Source organism: Cricetulus griseus, chromosome 2 (genome assembly GCF_003668045.3).
Source record: "Cricetulus griseus strain 17A/GY chromosome 2, alternate assembly CriGri-PICRH-1.0, whole genome shotgun sequence".
Lineage (NCBI taxonomy): Eukaryota > Metazoa > Chordata > Mammalia > Rodentia > Cricetidae > Cricetulus > Cricetulus griseus.
This window is the reverse complement of record NC_048595.1, coordinates 223,671,634-223,696,304: the sequence shown is the minus strand read 5'-3', so window position 1 is coordinate 223,696,304 and position 24,671 is coordinate 223,671,634. Positions and strand designations below refer to the sequence as shown.

Below are 24,671 nucleotides of genomic sequence, written 5' to 3'. Positions count from 1 at the left end.
ACCTCTTACTGTGTGCAATTTACAAACCAAACTCCATCATCCATGTAATGTGTGAAGAAGAAAAATGGCATTCAGAAGTTTCAATGCTGTCGGTGATTCAGACATCCACAGTGGATCTTGAACTGTGTCTCTCGAAGATGAGAGGGAGCTACAGTACCTCTCTCAGCACTTACTGTGTTCCTAGGACCTAAATTCACGAATATGGTACCTGTTTAGAGTCACATTGAATCAGCCTCTGTGTGCAACTGTGGGTAATGCTTTCTGAACAAGGAGGAATGAAGGCATAGTCATCCATAAAGTTGCTGTGTGAGGAGCATCAGCCATGACTCCCTGACAGCAGTGTGAAGACTGGGATGAGCTTGTGTCCTTTCGTCAGATTGGTTGGCATTTCGCCAGCGCTCCTCCCCTCTAAGGTTTCTGTCCCCATCTCTTCCCTTTGGTTGAAGAGTTTCCAGATACACAGTACACACAGGCACATGTATGTACAAGAAAACCCTTCAGAGACATTCCCAGACTTTGAGATGCCAGGGTGTATCCCCAGAGTCCCCATGTGTATGGACATGGTCTTCCTTTCAAGGGGTCCTAGCTAACTTAATGTCTTTGCTCACATCTTCAGAGGCACTTCAGCCCTTGCTGGGTCTCGTTCCAAGCTGTAGCACCAGTGAAGTCACTAACTGAAGTGACTCCCCTACCCCCACCCCTGTACATATCAAAATGAATGAGGTAGCTGCTGGCTGATACTTGCTGAGTGCCAGGCGGCATACCTGGTTCTTTGGGGATTGTACTCCTCACATAATCATGCTCTCAGTGGGGAATGTGTTGAGTATTTCCTTGAGCAGACAAAAGAAAAAGCATAGTGATACAAAGTGAACTGCTAAGGTCACATAACAGTAAGTGTGCTGGGGTATGTCTGTGAGTGACCACTGGACATGACCTCTGCTTTTCCTATAAAAGTTTCAGAAGAGAATTCACTGAACCCCATTGTGCGGGGTGAGTTCTCTAGGCAGTATGCGAACCTCTTTCTTCTACCCAGAAACTCCTCACCACACCACCTGTGTCCCTCTACCATTTCCTAGAGTAGTCGTCATTGCCCAGCCTGTTGTGGACTTTCTCGTGCCCCCTTGGCTTCCATCCTTACCTTTATACATTTAAACACATGTGTGAGCCTCTGTGTGTGTGTGTGTGTGTGTGTGTGTGTGTGTGTGTGTGTGTGTGTGTGTGTGTGCATGTTAAAGGTCAGAGGTTATTTTTCTTGGGGAGTTGGTTCTCTCATTGCACTTTGAACCCAGGATGTCAGGCTTGGCAGCAAGCCCCTCCACCTACCGAACCATCTCTCTGGCCCTGCCCTTTATCCCTCGCGTGTTGCATTCACATCCTCCTCTCTTGTCTGTAGGGAAGGACTCCGGGTGTGGAGGTGTCCTGTGCACACAGGTCCTGCCTGAGGGTGCTGCAGTTCTGTGTGGCCTGGGGAGTGTGGCCTGGGATGTGTGGCCTCTCATTTCCCGGCAAGCCCTGGGAACAGCAAACCTGTTTCCTCAATGACCCGCCCTAGGCTTCCATAAACGTCTCATGTCTTAGTTGGTCTGTTATGCTTAGTGGCTTCTTATAAAGACCCTCTCTAAAGAGAGCTCATTCTTTGGGACCCTATGCAGCTGGCACAACAACTGAGCCAGGGAAAGGATTATGTCCTGTGTCTTCTATTACAGATGGCAGTGGGGAGCCTCAGGAACAGCCAGATTGTTCATTCATTCCAGTAACACTGTGCGCTTGAGATATGCTAAGAACCACAGTCATGAGCTGGAGAGATGGCTCAGCTGTTAGAGGCTAGGCTCACAACCAAAAATGTAAGAAATACAGACATTAAGATAGAGAAGACAACATCCCTCACTCAAAAGTTGCCAGAGATGAGTGGATGCATGTTTTTATCTATTGAATACATGACTAAATCCTGGAAAAAAGCAACAGCCAGGTCAGGTCATTGAAGTAGCACAGAAGGGAAAAGTAAAGTATTTGCTGCACAAGACTGATGACCTCAGTTGACCCCTGGAACGCATATCAAGTTGGAAGGAAAGAACCAATCCAACCCTACAAAGTTGTTCTCAGACCTCTACAAACACCATGGTGTACATGTTCTCGTTCTCTCTCTCTCTCTCTCTCTCTCTCTCTCTCTCTCTCTGTCTGTCTGTCTGTCTCTGTCTGTCTGTCTGTCTCTGTCTCTGTCTCTGTCTCTCTCTCTCTCTCTCTCACACACACACACACACACACACTAAAATTTAAGTAAATAAATAAAAGCAGGTCCCTCTTACTGGCCAAGGCACAGTGTCTTCAGGTGCCCCAGGGGACCCCCCATTCCTGACATGCTGTTGGCATGCCTCCTGACCCAATTTGAAGTATTCCAGAGCAGCCCTAAAATTTTGATTTTTTTTTTTTACCTCCCATAAACAGGGAGTGTAACTACTGTCTAGAATCTTCTATCAATTCTTTTCTCTTGGTTCAGCCCAGCCCGTCCTGGGCTGAGCAGGGTTGGAGAGCCACCATGGAACACACAGTGCCAGTTAAGGTCTCTCTCAGTCAGTTTCTTCAGGAGCTGTGAGTGTCACCTGCATCTGGCCCAGGAGGTGGGATGCTGGGGAGCAGAGCTCTTTTAGTGGCCGGGCTGTGACAAGGCCAGCCTCACTGGGGAGCTTTCTTGATGGCATCACAGCTGTGCCCTCTTTGGATGGCAGACAGTTTGTGATTCCCGCTTTATGGTCTGAAAATGAGATTGGCAGATGAACTGTCCCATAGTACAAAAAGCAAATTCATAATTCAAATCACATATACTCAGCCTGCTGTCACCAAGAGAATATACAGTAGACACTGTAGCTGTGAGTGTGAACAAATTTGGGTGTAACAGAAGATGCTAGAGAAGGAAAGCACTGTGTGCTTTATTAGAAAGGAAGTTGCAGCACATCCCCTGCGTTAAGAGAAAAGGGCCGTGGCCCTAACAGCAGAATCTGGACCGGGCAAGGCTATCTTTGTCTGGGAAGTGTCAAAATAATTAAGTTCCCATTTAAGAACACAGGATATACACTGACCCAGTGTCATGGCAAACGGTTTGTATCTTGAAATCCCACTTCCAGTCAAGACTATAGAAACTTTTATGAGGCATTCGGGGTTAGATGGTGAATTGCAAAGGGTTTGCAGCGGAGTTGGGCAGCATCCGTATCCAAGTAAAGTTGAAAATTAAGAACCAGGGGCTGGAGAGATGGCTCAATGGTTAGGAGTGCATCAGTTCCCAGAACCCATATCAGGTGACTCAGGGCCACCCATAACTCCATCTCCAGGGTTCCAACACTGTTCTTCTAGCCTCCAGGATACCTGCACTCATGTGCGTACTCCCACATGAAAACACATGTACACATGATTAAAAAAATTAAAAATCTTGTTAAAAACAACCCATTCCCAGTTTTATTTTAGATAACAAATTGATGTGAACACTTAAGAGCTTGACATAAAATCAAACAAATTGAATAATTGCACTTGTTGGTATCCAGTATTTCATGTTTTCAGTAATTTATGGGATGTTGAATACATTAAAAGGGGATTATAATATACTGTTTGAATTCTAGCATGTGATAAATAAAGTAGGTTAGTGGTGCTGTGGTGTGGCCATCTAAAACCATGAGCAGTATGGCTGTTGGGAACACAGTTTTCTAATATTAGGGTCAAATCTTTACAAAGCATATCTTTGAATGTTGCAATGAATACAGCTGCTTTTTTTGCATCCACAGTTTCTACAGTCAAGGGCTGAGCCAAACAGTGATTGAAAATACCAGAAAGAAAGAATTAAGAAATATCTAACAAAATTTGAATTTGCTGTGCATCAGGTACTGTGCTGAAAAACAAATGTGTTGGCTTTCTAGTAGACATTTTTAGGATTATAAGTGCTCTAGATGATGCAAAGGTATGGAGGATACACATGGGTTAGCTGTAAATTCTGAGTGCCTGAAGCATGAGGGCCTGGAACCAGTCTCCCTGAGTACAGGGACAGTCCTAACTATTGCTATGTAAATAGAAGTAAATTAAAGCAATTTTGTATCTTCATAATTTTCAGAGAAGCTAAAGTGGCAATTTGGGACAGAGTGCCAAGAGCTCACACACCTCACAATGGCTTGCATCCTGGGTCCTGTCCCACTGTAGTGATTGTGTCAATTCCAGTGGCCCCACAGGTTTCTGAAATGCATCTCCAGAGAAACACTGAGACAGGGAGGTTCAGAATGGGCTTTTTTGTCTATGAATCCACAGGCTTTTGGTCTTCCACTAAAGGTGTTGTGGCGGGGGCGGGGTCTGCCTAAGCTGAAGCTGAGGCTGTGGGAGCTGGTGGAGGGTGCAGCTTTGTGTCTGTGGCCATGGGTTAAAATTCTGTGGAGGTTGAAGAACCCCAGGTTGAGCCCTACAGTTACTGATCTGTAAAAAGCACTAGTTTTTCCTAGTTACACACATGCTACTTGTAGGTCCCAAATAGTTGCTGGAAGTATTGTCATCCCCAGTTCTCCTGCCCCTTACTGTGTACATTCAGAGCCATCAGGTACCTTTCTTTTGTCTTACCCAATGCAGAACTGACCTGCAGGTCCCGGGCCTCTTCCCATTATTACCCAAGTCTTCTTAACTTGGAACTGCAGGATGCTGACTCATCTGTATCCTTCAGGAATCCAGTGAGCTTTTTACTACATCCATTATACAGATTAAAAACATGTTTTTAAAATTTAAATACCCACAACTCCAGAAAGGAGGGCACGGTTGCCTAAAGTTACATAGCCCAAAGGACCATTTTCTCGTGGGGAAATAGGACAGGATGCTTTATGGTGACTCTCTGTCCTCCTTGTGTTTAGAAGCAACTACAGGGCCCCGAATTACAGAGCGCTTGTTTAGCTCACTTACAATGTGACATCAGCCTGTTAGCCCAGCCTGTTCTTGCAGGTGCCCTTGCTCATCAGATTCCTTGCTGGGTGGAGCCTTTCTAGAAAAATCTGTATCTGACCCTGAGACTTCTCCCTCCCAGTAAGTGACAACTTGCTGCTTGTCATACCATATAGTCACCACGTCTCCTTTAAGACTGTCCTTTCCTACTTCACCTCTGGGCCACATTCCCCTGGGCTTTTCTTCATGTCGGTTATTCACCATAAGATAACCAGTTGTTAAGGACACTCAGATTCACAAATTCTTATCCTTTGATCTCACCATTAATAAGGCTTTTTAGTATAATTCCAACATGATTTGGGAGTAACACGCACACCATTTTGCATTCAAGTTCAAGTTGAATTTGCTAAATGTTAGAGGCTCCTTAAAAAGCAGTTGACCCTGTGGCCTCTTCAGGGTGGTTCCCAATAGGATGAGTCACCATGAAAGGCTTGAATGACTTGTTTTCCATCCCTTGTTTTGAGCAATGAATTGCAAAATCTCAAGTTATGCTTTGTCAGGGAAATCTCTGGAATGTGAAGAAGAACAGTTGACACTCCCCTGTCCTACAGATCTCACTCTCCTGGTTCATCAGGCCCATGCTGGTGAGATAGGCTCTAGATTCCTGAGCTGGAGTGGAGGCCCACAGTGATTGGGAGTAACTACATTTCACAGTATAGTTAGTTTCACACCAGTTTAATTGCTCAGAAAAAGAATTCTGTTTACATCTGTGATGCCATTCGCTTCAGCTGTCAACCATATATGTGATCCAAATAGGTTTTGTTGTTGTTGTTGTTGTTATTTCTATGTTAATGATTGATAGCACCCTCATTAGCTTGAAGTTTGGAGATTACAGAGTGAGCTAGAAATCACCGCTCTGAAATAATGCAGAAGAATAAAACAGTAAAATGAAAGAGAAGGGTCGTGGGAGCAGCCACAGGAGCAGCCGTGGCGTCTCCAGCAGCTCAGCCGAAGTTGGGACTGCAGAGATGTCACCTTAGAGGTTCTTCTGTTAGACCCCCGAAAACTCAAGTATCCGGGGTCCCAGGCCACGTTCTCGGTCACCCCAATCACCAGATGGATTCGAGAGCTTGATGCAAACTGCACGAGGCTTTATTGTAATTTAACGAGCTAACCCCATGTTAGCTCGGGTCTTTGATCCACCCGCCATGGCGGATGGCTAGAAAAGATGGCTCCTAGGGGCTCCCAAGAGATCTTATAGGGCAGCATAAGGGGAGTGTCTAAGGGTACGCACAGGCTTACGACTGGTGTGCCTCCAGGCTTGGAGGGCTTGCCCTGTGTTGATTGGTCAACTGGTTGTTATGGACCATACGCCCTCCCAGGGTGGTTGCTATGCTCTCTACGTCATTGCTGTGCACTTGTCTGTAAAGCACACCCAGGGTCATAAAGCATAGCGCCACCAGCTAACTTCTGATTGGTTTCTTGTCACGAGACAGGCATCTGACCTTCTAGTGTCTAGGACAAGGTCATAGAAGCACGTGTTCGGCCGTTATGGCTGCCAAAAGGGAAGCTGGTCCCTTCACTTCCTTGTTCTGGAAAAGTTACACTGCTAAACCAGCAGGAAAGGAGGGACTGGGGCCATTTGCACAGTCCCTCTCTCTTCTTGACCCTGACCTGAGCCTTTGAGATACGATAGTGAAACTGGGGTGCTGTCTTCTGAATAGAAGAATTTTAAGTTTTGAAACAACAAAAACTCATCACAGAGCTCTTAAATTCTGGGAGATTATGGTTCAGGAATCTTCAGAATAATGAAGTAAACACAAACAGAATTTCCATGACCCAGGTCTCCTGAAATGCACCACAGGGAAAGTGTGAGTGAGTGACACACACCTCCAGAGCACAGATCACAAGGAGCTAATTTACTGAAGTTTGTCATGGAGTATGTAGCTGCACTTTGAACTGCTCATACATGTGCCTGAGAGAGACACAGAGAGAGAGAGAGAGAGAGAGGGAGGGAGGGAGGGAGGGAGGGAGGGAGGGAGGAGGGAGGGGGATCTCCAAAAGGTCTGAGTTTTTAAAATGATTTAGTATTTGGATTGTTCACATCAATAGATGAATATTTTTAATTCTATAGGCATTACTACAATTTGTAGTTATTGCCACAAATAATAAAGGAAACATTTTGTATCTTAAAGATTAAAAAAATGAAAATACCTTGATCAGTTTTGTTGCTTTTTTAAAATTTTATTTTTATTTTATTATTTTGTTCATACGGGTGTCTTATCTGCCTGTATGAATGTGTACCACATGCATGCCCGGTGCCTGTGGAGGCCAGCAGAAGGCATCAGATCCCCTAGTGCTGGAGTTATGGATGGTTGTGAGCTAACACGTGGGTGTTGTACATCCAATACAGGCCCTCTGGAAAAGCATCCTTTGCAATTACCACTGAGCTATCTCCCCAGCCCCAGTCATATTACTTTTTGAAAAGTTCTGGTCTGTAGTTAGTTGGCAAATGTGCTTGTATGTCACTTACCAGTGCTACCTCTGTGCTCATGGCACGGAGTAGAAATGCCTGACATGCCTCCCTACCTGTATGTCTGAGGGAGAGAAGAAACAAGAACCAAGACTAATGTATTTGGAAGGTATTTGATACATGTTAATGATACTAGGGAAAATGGATAATTGGCATTTTAATCTCTAGAACTATTTTCAGAATGTAGCAGCAACAGTAACTGACTACCAGGATATAGCAATATAATTGAACACAAAGAAGCAAATCTCCAGAGGATCTGAAAGCTAGGCAGTCTTGTAAATTGTGACGGTGAATGAGGATAAGTGGTTAGTAAGTGCTCACTGCTGGGCCGGGGCGATAGCATGATGGGTAAACCGCTTGCTGTGCAAGCTTGAAGACCTCAGTTTGATCCCTGGTAGCTGTGTGTGGTGGTGTGTGCTTGCAGTCCCAGTGGACAGGAGGACTCCTGCCTTTCAGTAGCCATCCAGCCTAGCTTAGTGAGTTACAGTACAAGGAAAAACTTTTCTAAAAAGAAAGAAGGAGAAAGAGGAGGCTGGCATCTGAGGAACAGCCCCTGAAGTTAACCTCTGGCCTTTATACAGATTTGTTGAAAAGAATACCCTTTCCTTACTGGTCGTGGCGGTGCACACCTTTAACCCAGCACTCAGGAGGCAGGCAGATCTCTGATTTCAAGGCCAGCCTGGTTTAGACAGTGAGTTCCAGGAACACCCCTCCACCCCACCCCCCACTCCCACCCCCGTTAAAATAAAAGTCTTTTTCTTGGCTGAATAGCATTGGCTTCCTTGTTGGACATCATTTGACCATGCAAACCAGATTTGTTTCTGGGCTTTTGTCTGTTCCATGGTTCCACACGTCTGCCTTTATGCTGCTGTTTGTTAACGTAGTTTATGGGAGTTTTAAGGACATTCAGCTTTGTCCTTTAAAGATTATTTTTGACTATTTGGAGTATAAGATTCCATACAATTTTTAAGATGGCTTTTTTCCTGCAAAAGTATATTATTGACATTTTAGCAGCAATTATGTTAAATTTCTAGATCAGTGTGGGTGATACTGACATCTTAGCAAAATTAAATTTCCCAGTCCATGAATATGGGACACCTTGTCTAACTCCTCTAATTTCTCTTGAAATGTTTTCTAGATTTCACTATGCAAACTTTCCACTTTCTTGGTTAAGTATTTTATTCTTTTTTGGTGCTGAAGTCAATATTTTGTTGTTTTGTTTTTAAACATTTTAAGTTTTTTATTGTCAGTTTTTATTGATTTTTATATTATTTATATCCTGTAATTTTGTTAAATTTTTATTAGTTCAAGCAATTTTGCGGAATTTTTAGGGTTTTCTACATATACCATCTTTTTATCTATGAATAGCATTAACTTGATTCTTTTCCAATTTGAATGCCTTTCGCTTCTGTTTCTTACCTTTTGTTCTGGCTGCTGTGTCTAGTGCGGTGTTGAATGGTAATGTAAGTAGACGCCCATGTCCTGTTCCTTATCTTGGACTAGTTTTCAATCATTCACCCTTGCATATAATGTTACCTATAGACTTAGGGTTTTGTGGTATTTCTTGAAAACACAGAACAATTACCATTTTTTTATTTGTTATTATCATAAATTGCTTATTTTAATTCTATTTGCTTCTTTTTAGTATACTATCATGTTGGGAGGGTGAGTTTTAATTGTCGTCACCTTGACACAATGTAGCATCACCTGGAAAGAGACTCTCAATGAGGAATTGTTTAGAGAGTGGGTTGGCCTGTACACATGTCTGTGAGGGTTTAATGATCACATTAACTGTACTGGGAAGACCTGCTCATTGTCGGTGATGCCAATCCCTAGGTAGAAGATCCTGTAATGTATTAGTGTGGATAAAGTAGCTGAGGTCAGACATGCCTGCATCCATCCCTCCTGCTTTTAATTCTAGATGGGATGTGACCAGTTGTCTCAAGTTTCTGATGCCTTTGATTTCCCTACAATAGTGAAATGTAATCTAGAATTATGAGCAAATAAACTTCCTTTCCTGTAGCTTTGTCAGGGTGTTTTGTCCCAGTAACACAAACTAGGACCTGTGTGAGGCAAGACTGTGATCTCTAACACAGTAACAAACACTTCCTGTGATCCACAGCCCTGACTGTCTGCTCACTATGTCCTCGGGGCTTCGCCTAATGTCCACTCACTGTAGGTAATTAGTAATTTACATGTGTTTTAAACAGGAATCCTATTGTGTGTACCACACAGTCCCAGGTTTGTGGATGTATGGAGTCTTTTTGTGATAGGAAAACCTCCTGGCGGACAGTGAGTGGTGTTTAGGCATGTCAGCTAAACTGTTTAATTGTGTCATTAGGTAAAAGTACAAATTGATATCTCCCAATTGCTTTAATTCTTACATATATTAGGCACTCTGTATACTGTTTATTGGGCATTTTAGTACTTTGTTATTAACAATTTATAACTTGGATACTGGACTCAATGAGCTATGAACTCATCCAACTCAGAACAAATATGAAGTGGTATTTAACTTCAAGTATAGTTGGCTCCAAGGCTGCTCTTGTGAACTGAGGGAGTTGAGGAGAGCATGAAGGGACTGTGTGGTTTTATTTTGGTGTAGGTAGATATGAATGTCAAGAAGGAGACATTTAGTTCAGTTCTTTTTTTCTCTTCAGGCTGCTTTTTTTGTTGTTGTTTGTCTGGTTGGTTGGTTTGGTTTGGTTTTCCAATATGGGGTTTCTCTGTGGGTTTGGAAACTGTCCTGGAATTCTCTTTGAAGACCAGACTGGCCTTGAACTCACAGAGATCTGCCTGCCTCTGCCTCCCCAGTGCTGGATTAAAGGCATGGGCCACCACCACCTGGTGGTTTTTTTCTCTTTTTTTGTTCCTGTATGTAGGTCTTCAGCCTTGGGTCAATGTGGTTTCAGGAATAAAAACAAACAAACAAACAAACCCCCAGCTCCTCTGTTTAATGTAACTGTGTCCCTGGAATAGTTACATAAACATACAGTAGGGGATAGCATTTATCCCCTGCAATTCGATCCTGGGTGCTGGAGAGGAGGCTCACAGCTGTATGTAACTCCAGCTTCAGGGGATCTGATACCCTCTTCTAGCCTTCTTGGGCACTTCACTCATGGGCACATTGACATCTTCCTGAAAAAAGCACACATACATACACACTAAAAATTTAAAACCTGAATGGGGTGTTGGTGGCACAGGCCTTTAATCCCAGCATTCGGGAGGCAGAGGCAGGTGGATCTCTGTGAGTTCAAGGCCAGCCTGGTCTACAGAGCAAGTTCCAGAACAACCTCCAAACCAGGAAAAAAAATATATATGTGTGTGTGTGTGTGTGTGTGTGTGTGTGTGTGTGTGTGTGTTTTAAAAATTGAAACATCAACATTTTTTATAAGTTAAATATTTATTGACTGCCTGTTTGGATTAAGATCATCTTGGTGCAGCCTGGGAAGAAATAGAAATGAAACAGACTCATTCTCTTCTTTCAAAGACCCACACAGTGTGGATTCTAATCGAGTATGTCACAAGAAGAGAAATAGTGAGTGTATTAGTTAGCTTGGGCTGCCATAACTGGGTGGCTTTGAGAGCAGATTTATTACCCAGCAGTCCTGGAGGCCAGAGGTCTAAGACCAGGGAGCCAGCATGGTTGGGATCTGGTGACAGCTCCCTCCCCGCCATCTTCTGGCTAAGTCCTCATGTCATCTTTCGATGAGCACCAGAATGAGTAGGACAGTCTTTTCCTGTCACAAAGCTATCAGGATGCTGCTCCTGGGACCCCACTTGACCTCAGTTCCTTCCTAAAAGCTCCGTCCTCAGATACAGCCACACTGGGGATTAGGAATGAGGGGCACCATTTATCTTACAGGGATACGAGGCACTTTTGGAGGAACTCCTTGATGAGTGTTCTTACTCTCCCTTCTCTGTGAACCTGGAAGGTGGATGCTATTCTCCCCATCAGCCGAGGAGAAGCTGAGGCTTAGTAGCCTCAGCTGTTTCTGGAGTCACTCATGTAGTCGGGACTTGGACCCAGGGCCTTGGAACCCGAGGTGCTGTGGAGTTGCCTAGAGACTGAGTAAGGAAGTAGCCGGAGGCCCAGGCCTGTGTTTTGTTCAGGCTGAAGCAGCCCTTCGGCTGCAGAGATGGCTGTGTGTTGAAGGGACTAAGTTGACATGTGTTGATTAGGTGGGTTCCTATTATGTGCAGAACCCCCAATTTGTAGCGTTGTCCCTTGAACAGTAGGAAACTTTGATGGTTTTTAGAAGGAGAGTAAAGTAGGTGTAAGAGTTATATTTACATTTTTTTTAAGTTTCTTGTTTTTTAAACTAATGCTAATGGCAGTGCACATGTAAACATTGAAGGGAGAAAGCAAGCTGGAAAGTCGTTGGCAGAGACACATGGGAAAGGCTTAGGTTGGTAGGTGGCACTAACTTCTGGGTTTCTGTTTGATTAGGGATTGTCAGCGGCAGGAGGATGCTCAAGCATCTGGGTCACCATCTAGATGGTTCTGTCCTTCACAGAGAAAAGAAGGGAAGAAAGGTCACAGGAAACAGCAAACACGAAGGGTTTGTCATTAAAGAACTCTGAGTATGCCCATGCATGCATGTTAGTGGAACTCTTCTACCAGGATGGGGCCACCAACAATTGCTCCATTTCAAAGCTACTTTAAGCAGTAAGCCAGTAAGCCTTTTATTGTGACTTTTGGGGTGAGGCCAAGGCCTTTCTTTTGTGAGTTTGTGGATAGATTTTCCAGTGGCTTTTGGTCTGAAGTCACACCCATCACTGTTCCAAGATTCTTGTATCATGATCCCTAAAGTGGTTTTTGCAAGCTGCTTTGAAAGCTATCTGTTCTTTTCAAAGAACCCCAAAGCCTGTAATTATTTTTTATATGCTAACATTTTGTTCCTAATTTGCATCTGTTTAGACAGTAAACCTTGAAGTATACAGTCTCAGGCACAAGGACAATGAGCACAAATGCTTTGGGGAATAATCCTTAGAGAAAGCGTGGAGCTTAGCCAGTAAGCAGGAGGAGAAGCAGCTAGACTAGTGGACTAGGTGAAGGGCGTCTATTTCTCTCCCTCTAATACTGGTTAATCCAGAGACTTAAGAGAGTCATGATTGGCCAAATGGATTTCTGTTCGTGTGTGTGTGTGTGTGTGTGTGTGTGTGTGTGTGTGTGTGTGTGTGTGTGTGTGTGTACACAAGGACAGTTGAACACATTATTTGGAATTGTAGTACTGTATTTTTCAGGGCTGCCTTCTAAATTTCTTGCTGTACATATGACAGTTACACAAAGAGGAAACAGTTGTAGGAAGTATTATGTAATAGTTAATTGAAAAATAAGCCTGGCAGTGAAATTTCTCTTTCAATGAAGTATTGAAGTAAAATTGGTTAAATTCAAGTAAGGAATGAGGTTTGAGGATTGTGCAGTTACTGGAGAGAGATGGTGGCAAGTATTTGCTTCTGTGATCCAATTTGCATATGGCATTTTTAAAATAATTTCTTTAATTTTATTTTATGTGCATTGGTATGATGGTATCAGATCCCCCAGAACTATAGATACAGACAGTTACAAGCTGCCATGTGGGTGCTGGGAATTGAACCCAGGTCCTCTGGAAGAGCAGCCAGTGCTCTTAACCACAGAGCCATCTCTCCATCCCCTGCATATGGCATTATTTAAGGCATCAGTTAAAATGGCCATGGCTACAGAGTAAGTCTACCAGCTTCTGACTCTGACAAAAGCATAGCTCATTAGAGCTTTGAAAAAAGTCCCACACATGGTCCACTGTCATAGAAACCCTATTTCCACTCAGTGATGGAATAACATGAAAAGCTGGGGGTTGGTGAGGGTGACTTTGGAGATTGCTTGGTGATACCTTGCAGTAGGCTGGCTGTGGAGAGTGCACCCAGGCAGTAGTGGAAGGGCATGTTAACAGTTCAAGGGAAGACTTGGGGTGCTATGTGCCTGCCCATAGGACTGAAGACTGAGCGGCCACAGGTTGTCTAGTCTGTAGGGTAAGAAGAATGAGTATTGGCCCTCCTCTTTAAGTCAGAAATAGCAGGTCATGGTGGGACGACGTGTTCTATGCCTCTTCCTTCAGTTCCTTGACTTGCCTTTGCTGCTGAAATGATATGAAGAGAACTGGAACCTCATAATATCTTTTGCTTGTATGTGAGTGAATGCCTGTGTGAGTGTGTGCACGCATGAGTGTGGAGGCCCGAGGCCAAGGTCAGGGATCCACTTTAATTTTTCAGACAAGGCCTCTCATGGGTCTGGGTGTTTCCTGATAAGGTGAAGCTGGCTGACCAGCAGGTCCAGGGTTCTGACTCTCTGCCTCCAGGGTGCTGGTATCACTCGTGCCACCCTGGCTGGCTGCTAACGTGGGTGCTGGCAGTCTTTTCAGAACTCTTAGGGAAGTCCGAGGACACAGGTACAGTTGCTCCTGGCACCCAGTGCAATGTGTGCCTGCTTCCCTCTCCGAGGAGCCATCCTGTCCTAAGTTGATGTGAATCTTGTCTGTCTGTCTGTTTGATTCCCCCACATTTCTAGCCATAAATACTATATGTCTCAGTTTTAAAAATACATATAATTATCTATTGTGGTTTGCCTTTTTATTTATGAAATCTAATAGTATTGTTGAATATAAATCAAGTGTAATTGCTTTTGTTTTGTTTTTGTTTGCTTGATTGTTTGAGACATGGTCTCTGTGATAGTCTGACTGGCCTAGAAATTGCCATGTACAGTAAGCTGGCCTTGAACTCATGGAGATATGCCTGCCTTTACCCCCAAGTGCTGTGCCAGCATGAAAGACATGTGCAATCCCTTCTGTCTGAATTGTAATCATTTTAAGTTTGGACAAAGTATTTTATCATGTGTCTGAAGAACTCACTGTTTCACAGTGACCATTTACATAGTTTCCATTCCTTTAGGATTTCCCTTATTGCTACAGTGAATGGTTTTTGTCTGTGTGTATAAAACAGATTGTCTAGACATGGGATTGTTTGGGTTGAGGGATCAATGTTGTTCTATAGTGGCAGATTTCAAGAGTTTTACAGAAGATTATTATTTGCTCTTAAATTACTTTCACTCATATATGTGATATCATTTTAATTTTGAGATGTAAAAAGATGAAACAAGCAGAAATAAGTCATCCTATGCATTTCTATTACATAAATAAGAAATAGCTGGGCAGTGGTGCGCGCCTGCTAGTTCTCCAGGACAGCCTCCAAAGCCACAGAGAAACCCTGTCTCAAAAAACCAAAAAAAAAAAAAAAAAAAAAAAAAAAAAAAAAAAAAAGTGTAACGTTAACTCTTTCCGCCAGTCACCTGGGTTCTGCTGCTGCTTCAGGGCCTCCAAATAACACAGAGAGACTTATATTAGTTACAATGCTGCTGGCCAATGACTAGGATTTCTTATTTGCTAGCTCTGTCTTAAGTATCAACCATAACTACTAATCTATATATTTTTATAAGGACTTGCTTTACCAAGGACGCCGCCCCGGGATCACATGGCAGCTCTCTTTACTACATTTCCCAGAATCCTCCTGGAGTCCTAGTCCCACCTATCTTTTTTCCCTATTGGCCAACAGTGCTTTACTCATCAACCAATAAGACAAACATATACACAGAAGGACTTCTCCCATCGAATAAGAAATAGGCCCAATGATACTGTGGTGGTTTGAAAGAAAATGGCCCCCATATGCTCACAGGGAGTGGCACTATTAGGAGGTGTGGCCTTGTTGGAGGAAATGAGTCACTGGGGGTGAATGCTCAAGTAGGGCCAGTGTCCCACTCTCTCTCTGCTGCCTGCAGATCCAGATGCCTCTCCAGCACTATGTCTGTGTACATGCCACCATGCTTCCTGCCATGATGATAAGTGGGTGGGGTGTTTAATTGTACAGATTTGCTGAGTTGACCCACAGAACCTGCTTGGACAAGGGGTGGAAGACAACTAGTCAGGGGCAGATTGTTGTGGGAACTTGAGAGGTCTGGCAAAAGTGACATTTGGCACAATGGAAAGTGTTCCTATGCAACACTGCTTTTGTGAGAGTTTGGTGGGGACCCACATCTCACGGGAGGTCCTCCAGCAGTCTGCCATAGTGGGGGGCCCAAGGTGGAGGCTGGTGTTACTGGGACAAGGAGGAGAACAGCACACAGAACAAGGGCACAGAGAAGAAAGGAGATCAGAAAAACTATGTAGGCTTCTGGAAACAGAATCCTAACACAGTAGGCCCTCACTACATACAAGATTTTATTTAGGGAGGGAAGTATAAGTGATGTCTTTAAGGTCCCCTTTGATGAAAAGACTGCACTAGTGTTAGACCCCCGGAAAACTCAGGTATCCTGGGTCCCAGGCCACGACCGAGGTCACCCCAGTCACCAGGCAGATTCAAGAGCTTGCTGCAAACTGCACAAGGCTTTATTGTAATTTAACGAGCTAACCCCATGTTAGTTCCGGTCTTTTGTCCACCCACCATGGCGGTTGGCTACAAAAGACAGCTCCTAGGGGCTCCCAAGAGATCTTATAGGGCAGCATAAGGGGAGTGTCTAGGGGTACGCACAGGCTCAGGATTGCTGTGCCCTCCAGGCTTGGAGGGCTTTCCCTGTGTTGATTGGCCAACTGGTTGTTATGGCCCATAGGCCCTCCCAGGGTGGTTGCTATGCTCTGTGCGTCATTGCTGTGTGCTTGTCCATAAAGCACACCCAGGGTCGTAAAACATAGCGCCACCAGCTAACTTCTGATTGGTTCCTTGTCATGAGGCAGGCACCTAACCTCTAGTGACTAAGACAAGGTCATGGCGAGCATGTGTTACTGTCATGGCTGCCGAAATGGGGGGCTGGTCCCTTCACTAGGATATAGAGTAGTTCAGCTAGGTGTGGTGGGCACACCCCAGTAATCTCATCATGTGGGAGGCTGAAGCAAGAAAATTATAAAGTTGAGGCCAGTCTGGACCATACAAAGAAGTCTGAGTGTGTGTGTGTGGGGGGGGGGCGGTATGTATGTGTTTGGAATGGAATTCCAAATGTATGTATGTTTGGAATTTTAGTGAACATAATTCTGTATGCCAGCATTTTGAAGTTACCTGTATGATATTACCGGTCATAGTATGGCTTGAAGGCAGTAGCCTCATTTAGGGACTCGATACACTGTGGAGATCCCCAGGCCTCCCACCTTGGTGAGAATCTCCAAGGGGATTATTGTGTCTCAGGAAATTCAAGCCTTATGTCTTTGTCTTTTTGTGGCTTAAAAGAAAAATCTAAACAAAATGAATTGTGAAGGCAAGGTTAAAATGAGTAAGGCAAGATGCCACTACAGAACTGTAACCCTCTGCCATGGCTGCTGATTCTTTGTGCCAGTGACAGGGGCAGGCCAGCATAATGCCTGACTCTTACATTAGTGATGCCAAAGTAGACTCAGCACACATAGAACAGCTTTAGGACTGGTGATTCATCAAGAAATAGCAAGCCTTACTGCTGTGACTTCTACTCTACAACTTAGGTTATTCTTGTTTCTTGTTGATTTGACAGAATACTGACAGAAACACCTTATAGCAGGAAGGTTCTACCTGGGTGAGAGTTCTGTCTTAGTCAGTGTTCTATTGCTGTGAGGAGACACCATGACCTCAGCGACTGTTATAAAAGAAAGCATTTAATTGGAGCTTGCTTATAGTTTCAGAAGTTTAGTCCATTTTCATCATGGCAGGGAGCATGGCAGCACACAGGCAGACATGGTAGCTGTGAGTTCTATATCCAGATTCACAGGCAGTAGGAAGAGAGTGACACTGGAAACCCCAGAGACCACCCTACAGTGACACACTTCCTTCCACAAGTCCACATCTCCTAACCAATCCTACTCCATTAGTGTTACTTCCTGCTGACTAAGCATTCAAATATATGAATCTGTGGGGCCGTTCTTACTCAAACCACCACACAGTTTGAGTGTACAGCACTTTATGGCAGGGGAGACATGGTGGCATTCATGTAATGGGAGCACATTATGGAATGCCCCATCTCTCCATGAATCAAGAAGCAAAGCTTTAGGCAGAAAGAGTAGCTGGGCTGGAGCCTGAATCACCCACTCCCCATCCACCTTTAGGATGTCTAGCTGGAACAGACCTCCTAAAGGTTCTGCAGCCTCCTAGAATAGCACCACCTAGTGGGGACCTTGTGTACCAACACATAAGCCTCTGTGGGACATTTTGCATGTAAGCAGACAGAGGAACCTGAGAGCTTCTGACCCCAGAAGGTTGGCTCCACACTTTGCCTCTGTGCCCTTTGTAGTAGCCCTTTCATTACCTTGATAGCTGTTGTCCCTGTCAAATTTGACCCATGGAAAATAGCACTCAGCACACTATTCGAGGACACTGGGCTCTCTCTGCATTGTCAATATGTTAATAAAGGACTTCTCTTATCCCAGGATCGTTCATCTTGGTGGCAGGAGTGGTGAACAGCTTCCCTCGAGATTGTGTACCACAGTGATGACACTCTGAGCTGTGGAAATGTTCCTGCTGACTGACTCATGTGCTGAAAATGGAACAGTTTGTCCCCCAGGCTCCTTATGGCTGAGATTAATTATGTCATCACTGGGAGAGGATGCACTGGGCTGCTTGCTTTGCCGGACCTGAGGACAATTTTAATATTTAATTCAGACTTCGTGTGGGTACTGGTGCAGGCTTCTGTCATAAAGACAGCAAGTTTAATCATATACGTACGTGTGTGTGTGTGTGTGTGTGTGTGTGTGTGTGTGTTTGTGTGTGTTTGTGTGTGTTTGTGTGTGTGTGTGTTTGTGTGTGTGTGTGTTTGTGTGTGTTTGTGTGTGTGTGTGTGTGTGTGTGTGTTCAATTGTGTGTATGTTTAAAAGCTTTTATGTGAATGGGTGTTTTGCCTGTATGGATGTCTGTGTATCACATGTGTGCCTGGTGCCCCCAGAGGCCAGAAGAGGACATCAGATCCCCTGAAACATGGAGTTACAGAGGCTGAAGAAGAATATGAGCAAGTATCTGCAGGGAACCCTCATACCAGGATCTTTCTTCTTACTTCTTAGGGTCTACTATTCTTAGGCCACAGATGGGTCCAGCTGGGCCTCAGCTTGCCACAAGGTGAACAGCACACTCCCACAGAAACAGAATTTGCCTGTTTGCTGCTGACCCAACCCATTATTTTGCTTGGTGGATGGTTTCCTCTGTTGAGAGTTATGGACCGAATTTGAAGGAGTGCTTGGAACGAGTAAATTGACATGAATGATGTGCTGTCACCCTGAAAGGGGGATAGAAGAAGCGGCGTCCACATGACAGTGCACCACCGACACTGCGAGCTGTGTAGCATGGCTGCCCATCCCCTCCACGTACACACACTTTGGATTTTATTTCAGTTTTTAAATACATTTTAATTGATACAGAATTACATCAGTTTCTCTCTTCCTTTCCTCCCTTCAGTTCCCCCTGCATACTCCCTTCAATCCTTCTGAAAACCCACAGCAACTCTCAAGTTGATAGCTTCTTTTTCTTTGATCATTACTGTTACAGATGCACAGATATGTAAGTAAATACTACCTTCTTAGTGGAAAATACCCTCAATCTCTGCCTCACAAAACAAACCTTCCCCTTTTCTTTGTACATATCTGTTGGAATATGCTATGTGCGGAGCTTTTCTTCTACGTTAAAGTACCTTAAACATTTTTAGCTCAAACAATTTTGCACCCCTATTTTACTTACACAGTCTTTTATAGTTCATGCTGGTTTCAAACTCACAGTGCAGTTGAGGATGACATTAAATTCGATTCTTCTGCCACCACCCCCAAGTACTCAGAGTTACTTTATGATACATTTGTTCCTTTGCACTCAGTTGGTTTTTTTTTTTTTTTGTATGAAGAAATTTTAAACTATGGCAAAATGTATACAACATATTATTTTTTCATCATAGCCATTTTTGATTTATTTCATATGTGTGGGCATTTTGCCTGCAGGTATATATGTGCATGACTTGCATGCCTAGTGCCTGAGGATCAAGTTAGAAACTGTCATGGATCGCCTGGAACTGGAGTTATGGTTGTGGACGGCCATGTGGGTTCTGGGAATCCAACCAGGTCCTCTGGAAGAGCAACCAGTGCTCTTCACCTCTGAGGCATCTCTTCGACTCCCGTCTTAGCCATTCATATTGTTTTGCAAGCAATCTGCAGGATTCGTCCCTTCATGTGACACTACAGCTCAGCTCAGTCTCCTTTAAATAAACCCTCCCACTCTCCTCCCAGCCCCAGTAGCCACCATTGTCCTTTTTTTCTCTGTGGATTTGCCTGCACTAAGTGCTTTAGGAAAGTGGAATCATGGCATGTTTGTCTTTCTGTGATTGGTGTTTCTCAACTTACCCTGTGCCTTCAAAGTTCACCCCTGCTATAGCTTGAGGTGGGAGCATATCCTGTTGTGGGTCTGTGTACCCTTTGCTTCTCTGTGTATCCGTAGTAGACTCTTGGATTGTTTCCACTGTCTGCCCATTGTGAATGATGCTGCTATGAACTAGGTTGTGCAAACATATTCTGAGTCTTGCTTTCAGCTTGGGGTTGAGTAGACAGAGGGTTTCTGCATCTTACGACAGTTCCGTTGGTAATTGTTCTGAAGAACAGTGGTCTTGTCTACAGTTACCGATGCCACCTATGGTCTCGCAGCTGCTTCAGCCCCAGAGTTCTATTCCTCCATGTCTTCTTCAAAGCCTGCTACTTCCTGTTATTTGGTGGCCATACTGATGGTTGTGAGGTGCTATTTTGTTGTCTTCATGCACATTTCCCTAGTGGTTAGTGGTGTTTAGCACCTGTTCCTGCTCTGTTGAGTCGCTGGTATCTGAAAAACTGCCTAGTCCTTGACTCATTTTTTGTAAAAGATTTTACTTTTATTTTTAATTACATAAATATATATGTTTCTGTGTAGGTTTCTGCAGTTGAGTGCAGTGCCAGAGAGGAACAGAAGAGGGTGTTGACTGTCCCAGAACTGAGCTATAGGTGGTTGTGAGCCACCCGATATGGGCCTGGGAACCCAACCTGGGTCATCTTAACTGCTGAGCCAACTTTGCCGCCCAAGCTTTGCCCTCTTTTTTTTTTTTTTTTTTTTTTTTTTGAGACTGGGTTTCTCTGTGTAGCTTTGGAGCCTATCCTGGCACTCACTCTAGAGGCTGGCCTCGAACTCACAGAGATCCTCTGCCTCTGCCTCCCGAGCGCTGGGATTAAAGGCGTGTGCCACCAATGCCCGGCACTTTGGCCTCTTTTTATTTTCTTATTTTTATGGTTATAATTAGTTTGTGTGTATTTGTGTATTGTGTGTGTTTGCATGCATGTGCATAGACGTGTGTGTGTGTGTGTGTGTGTGTGTGTGTGAGAGAGAGAGAGAGAGAGAGAGAGAGAGAGAGAGAGAGAGAGAGTATATGCATGCTATAGCATGTGTGTAGAGACCAGAGACAACTTTGCGGAGTCATTTTTCTCCTCCAACCTTTTTCCGAGTTCTGGGGATTGAACTGGAGTTGTCAGGCTTGTGCAGCAAGCACCAGCACCCAGTGAACCATCTTGTCAGCCCATTCTTGCAGTATTAGGCTTTTGGTTTTTTTGCTGTTAAGTTGGAGACATTTTTCTTAGCCTCTGGGTATGAAGACTTTAGAGACACAGAATTCGTAGCTAGTCCCTCTTAGTTCACAGTGACTGCCTGTGTGCCCTTGATTGTGCCCTCTGATTCATAGAAGTCTGTGATTTTAATCTAGTTCAAATTATCTTTTTTTCCTCTTATTACCTGTGATTCTGTGTTATGGCTACAAAACCAGAAATATCAGGCTAGTATATTCTCCTTACAGCTGCTTTTGATGGTACTAGTCAGAGCAGATGGCATTTCTCTTTTTCTGTTGTCCATTGTGTTTCTGAAGTCAAGGTTCATAGGCACCCTCATTGCCTGTGTTGTTTTTTATTTGTTTTTGCTAGCTGTGTAAAGTTAGCTGTGGTGGTGCAGTGATCTCTGGGCTATGGTTGAGAAGATCACAGGTCATAGAAAAGACTGAGCACAACTAAGAGCAGCAGGGAGGAGTTTATTCATTTCTCTTCTGTCCTTAGGTCTGGGTGCTCACACTTGTAGTGTGTGAGCAATTCTCATCTGCTGACTGGATTCAGGGGGCTCAGGGCCCTCTTGGGTTATACAAGGTTCCATGTGCTCACACATTTGGAGGGCAGAAAAGTCATTTTGAAACATCCTTCTAAGAACTTAACATTATATATGAATTTAGAACATTTTTAGGAAAAAAATCAAAGGCTTGGAATTTTCCTCCTGTTAGAGTGATAAAACCTCATTTGCAGAGGTGTATTCCGGACAGGGCCACCTGACAGTTAACTCATTTATCTAGTGAGAAAATACTTCTTTAAGGATTAAGTGTAAGACTGGCACGATGGTTCAGTGAGTGATGGTGCCTGCTGCCTACCGCCAACTGACTACCTGAGTTCAATCCCTGGGACAATGGAGGAGAGAAGTGACCCAGGAAGTTGTCCTTTGACTTCCACTCATGTACCTTTGCATGCATGCTTCCGCTTACCCCATGCACTTAACAAAATATAAGTAAACTTTAGTTTAAAGATGGAAAGAAATTCAATGTATAAATTCCCTCCCACTGTCTTTCCAAGAACAAATCCTCGTCAGTGCATTTGGAATATCTTGGAAAAGCTTCAAAGAGTTCTCCCTTGAAATGTTGGTCACCATAGGGGCAGATGACAAATTGCTTCCTTGTATTCTCAACAGATTATCTATCCTTTTGTGGGAAATTTTTCACTGTGGTAGAGTAAAAAGTTCAGAACCATTTTATGACTGATGGCTCATTTTCAAAAACTAGATTGTGATGGTGAAGTGAACATAAAGAGCCCCCACCAGTGGATTCTAAAAGGTACTTTTTTTGGGGGGGGAATGTAAGCATTTTTTTATTTTTTTATTTTTTTATTTTTTTGGTTTTTCGAGACAGGGTTTCTCTGTGTAGCTTTGGAGCCTATTCTGGCACTCTCTCTGGAGACCAGGCTGGTCTCGAACTCACAGAGATCCACCTGCCTCTGCCTCCCAAGTGCTGGGATTAAAGGCGTGCGCCACCAATGCCCAGCATGAATGTATGCATTTTTACTTGTGTGTATTTTAACTTTTTGTTTTGAAAATTTCCTACATGTTGTACTGACTTCTTATCACTACAATGCACTGTCCAAGGACTTATAAATGGGTTTATTTTGCTCACAGTTTTGGGAGGTCAGGTACCTAGCATTAGCCTCAGCCTAGTTCTGGTGAGGGCCATCTGTGCTTCGTCACATCATGGTAGATATCAAGAGAACTGTCACATGGCCACAGAGTAAGACAGGATGCAGAGAGATACTGCTTGAGGCCAGGCTCAGTGTTCTGTCAATTCTCAGGGCCCCTAAGGTATCCTAAATCCCTTTCAAGGGTATTCCCATGGTCACTGGGGTCTTCTAGAGGACCAGTCTCAACACTTCCACACTTCCAAAGCATGGACCATTGGGAACCCAATCCTAGCCTAACCTTTGCACATTTCCAACTTGTATAGGAGAGTTTAATGAATCCTGTGTCTGCCCAATGGCCTCAGTGATTATGACTCTTGCTTGGGCTGTCCTTCTGCCTATTGTCCTCTGAGGTGCAGGCAGCCACAGAAGAAGGGATTGTGGTTCTCAATGCCAAGGATGCCAACGTTGAAAACAGACATGCTAGAATTGCATTTCTCTTAGAGTGTTGAGTTCCCAGTGTAGGGTGCTTCTTGTCCCTGTCAGGTGTCTTCTTAGATACTTAGTGGTTTATTGTCACTGTCAAGGGTAGTTTGAAATCTTGCCTTCTCTTGTATGTGTATATGTCTCTATGTGTGTCTGTATATCTGTATATATGTCTGTGTATGTATTTTTCTGTGTGCATATGTGTGTGTGTGTGTGTGTGTGTGTGTGTGTGTGTGTGTGTGTGTGTATGTATGTATGTATGTCTCTGTGTATATAAATGTATTGTTTTCTGATTTGAAATTGTGTTTCTGTGTTTCCATTGTTTGGTGTGTTTTATGTTGGAAATTCTTTGTTCCCCCTGCCCTGCGTGGTTCTTTATTTTCATTAGGATGGACAGAACGCTGCTGCTGCAGCTGTCTTGTTTCTTGTTCATTTGTTAGAGAAACTCCTCTCCCCAACCAGCTGTTCCCTCCGTGTTCATATAGAATAGGCAGAATCAGTGCATACTTTCTCCCTCCCCTGTGTAAATTTGGTCAGTTTTCAAAACCCTGAGCTGGCTCCCCAGGGTCCTTTGTCATGTGAAGTGGTTCCCACATGATCGAGTGTTTGAACAGTTATCTCCAGCTGGTGGCATTGTTTTGGGAGGTTGCAGAATCTTTGGGACTAGGGCCTGCCGAAGCTTACACAGGTCATGAAGGAACAAGGCTGGCTCTGCCTCCTGATCTGCTGAGGTGTGAATAGGATGGGTTGAGCCCTCCCTCTCCAGGCTTCTCTGTGATGATGAATTGTGTCCTGTGAAACTGAGTCTGAATCAATCCTTTCTCCCTGGGTTGCTCCTAGTGGGTGTGTGGTCACAGTTGGTAAGCTCTTCTCCAATTAAAGTGTTGTTAGTTAGCTTGGTTTAAACTGGCTTGTTTCCACCCACTTTCCCCCTCAAGGATAATGGAATATTTTCTTCTTTGGATAACGGGAACCTCTCCAAGAGCATAATACTTTTCCCTGACACTTCCTTGCTCTGTGCTGGGACAGGGTACCTCAGGTTCTTCTTGCCCCTGTTCTGGAACCAGCAATTTCATGGAGAAGACACAGTGTTCTGCAGTATATTTAGGGAGGAGCTGAGTGTACATGATTGCTGGGCATACACCAAGCTGGGAAGTGAATACTGTTTCTAGACTTTGCAGGGGACAGAACTAGGAAATAAGTCTATTGCTAAGATTGAAAAATACACTGAATTTGCATGAACACTTGCAGTTTGTATTCTGAACTGGCTTAGTGGGTAAGAGCAATAGCTGCTTTCCCAAAGGAGCAGGGTTCAATTTCCAGCACCTACATGGTGACTCATAACCCATCCATAACTGCATTTCCAGGAGATTGAGTGTCCTCGTCTGGCCTTCTTGGGCATTGCATGCTTGTGGTTCATAGACACAATGCAAGCAGGCAAAACGTTCATATGCATAATAAAAAAAGAAAAAGGTTCTTAATTAGCATAAAGTCATGGGTTTTATGTACTTCTTTCT

At 44.0% G+C, this 24,671-nt stretch overlaps 1 protein-coding gene across 2 annotated transcripts in view; it reads left to right on the top strand.

Moving 5' to 3' along the window:
* Ttc39c (tetratricopeptide repeat domain 39C) overlaps positions 1-24,671 on the top strand; it is an 83,789-nt gene that overhangs the window by 7,532 nt on the left and 51,586 nt on the right. Inside the window, exon 1 of one of the 2 annotated variants that reach the window (XM_027404343.2) lies at positions 3,798-3,869. The exons of the other annotated variant lie outside the window; for it this stretch is intronic. The gene's annotated coding sequence lies outside the window, so the exon portion shown is untranslated. Of the gene's footprint in view, positions 1-3,797; positions 3,870-24,671 lie in introns of those variants that run through there. 2 annotated transcript variants of the gene reach the window in all.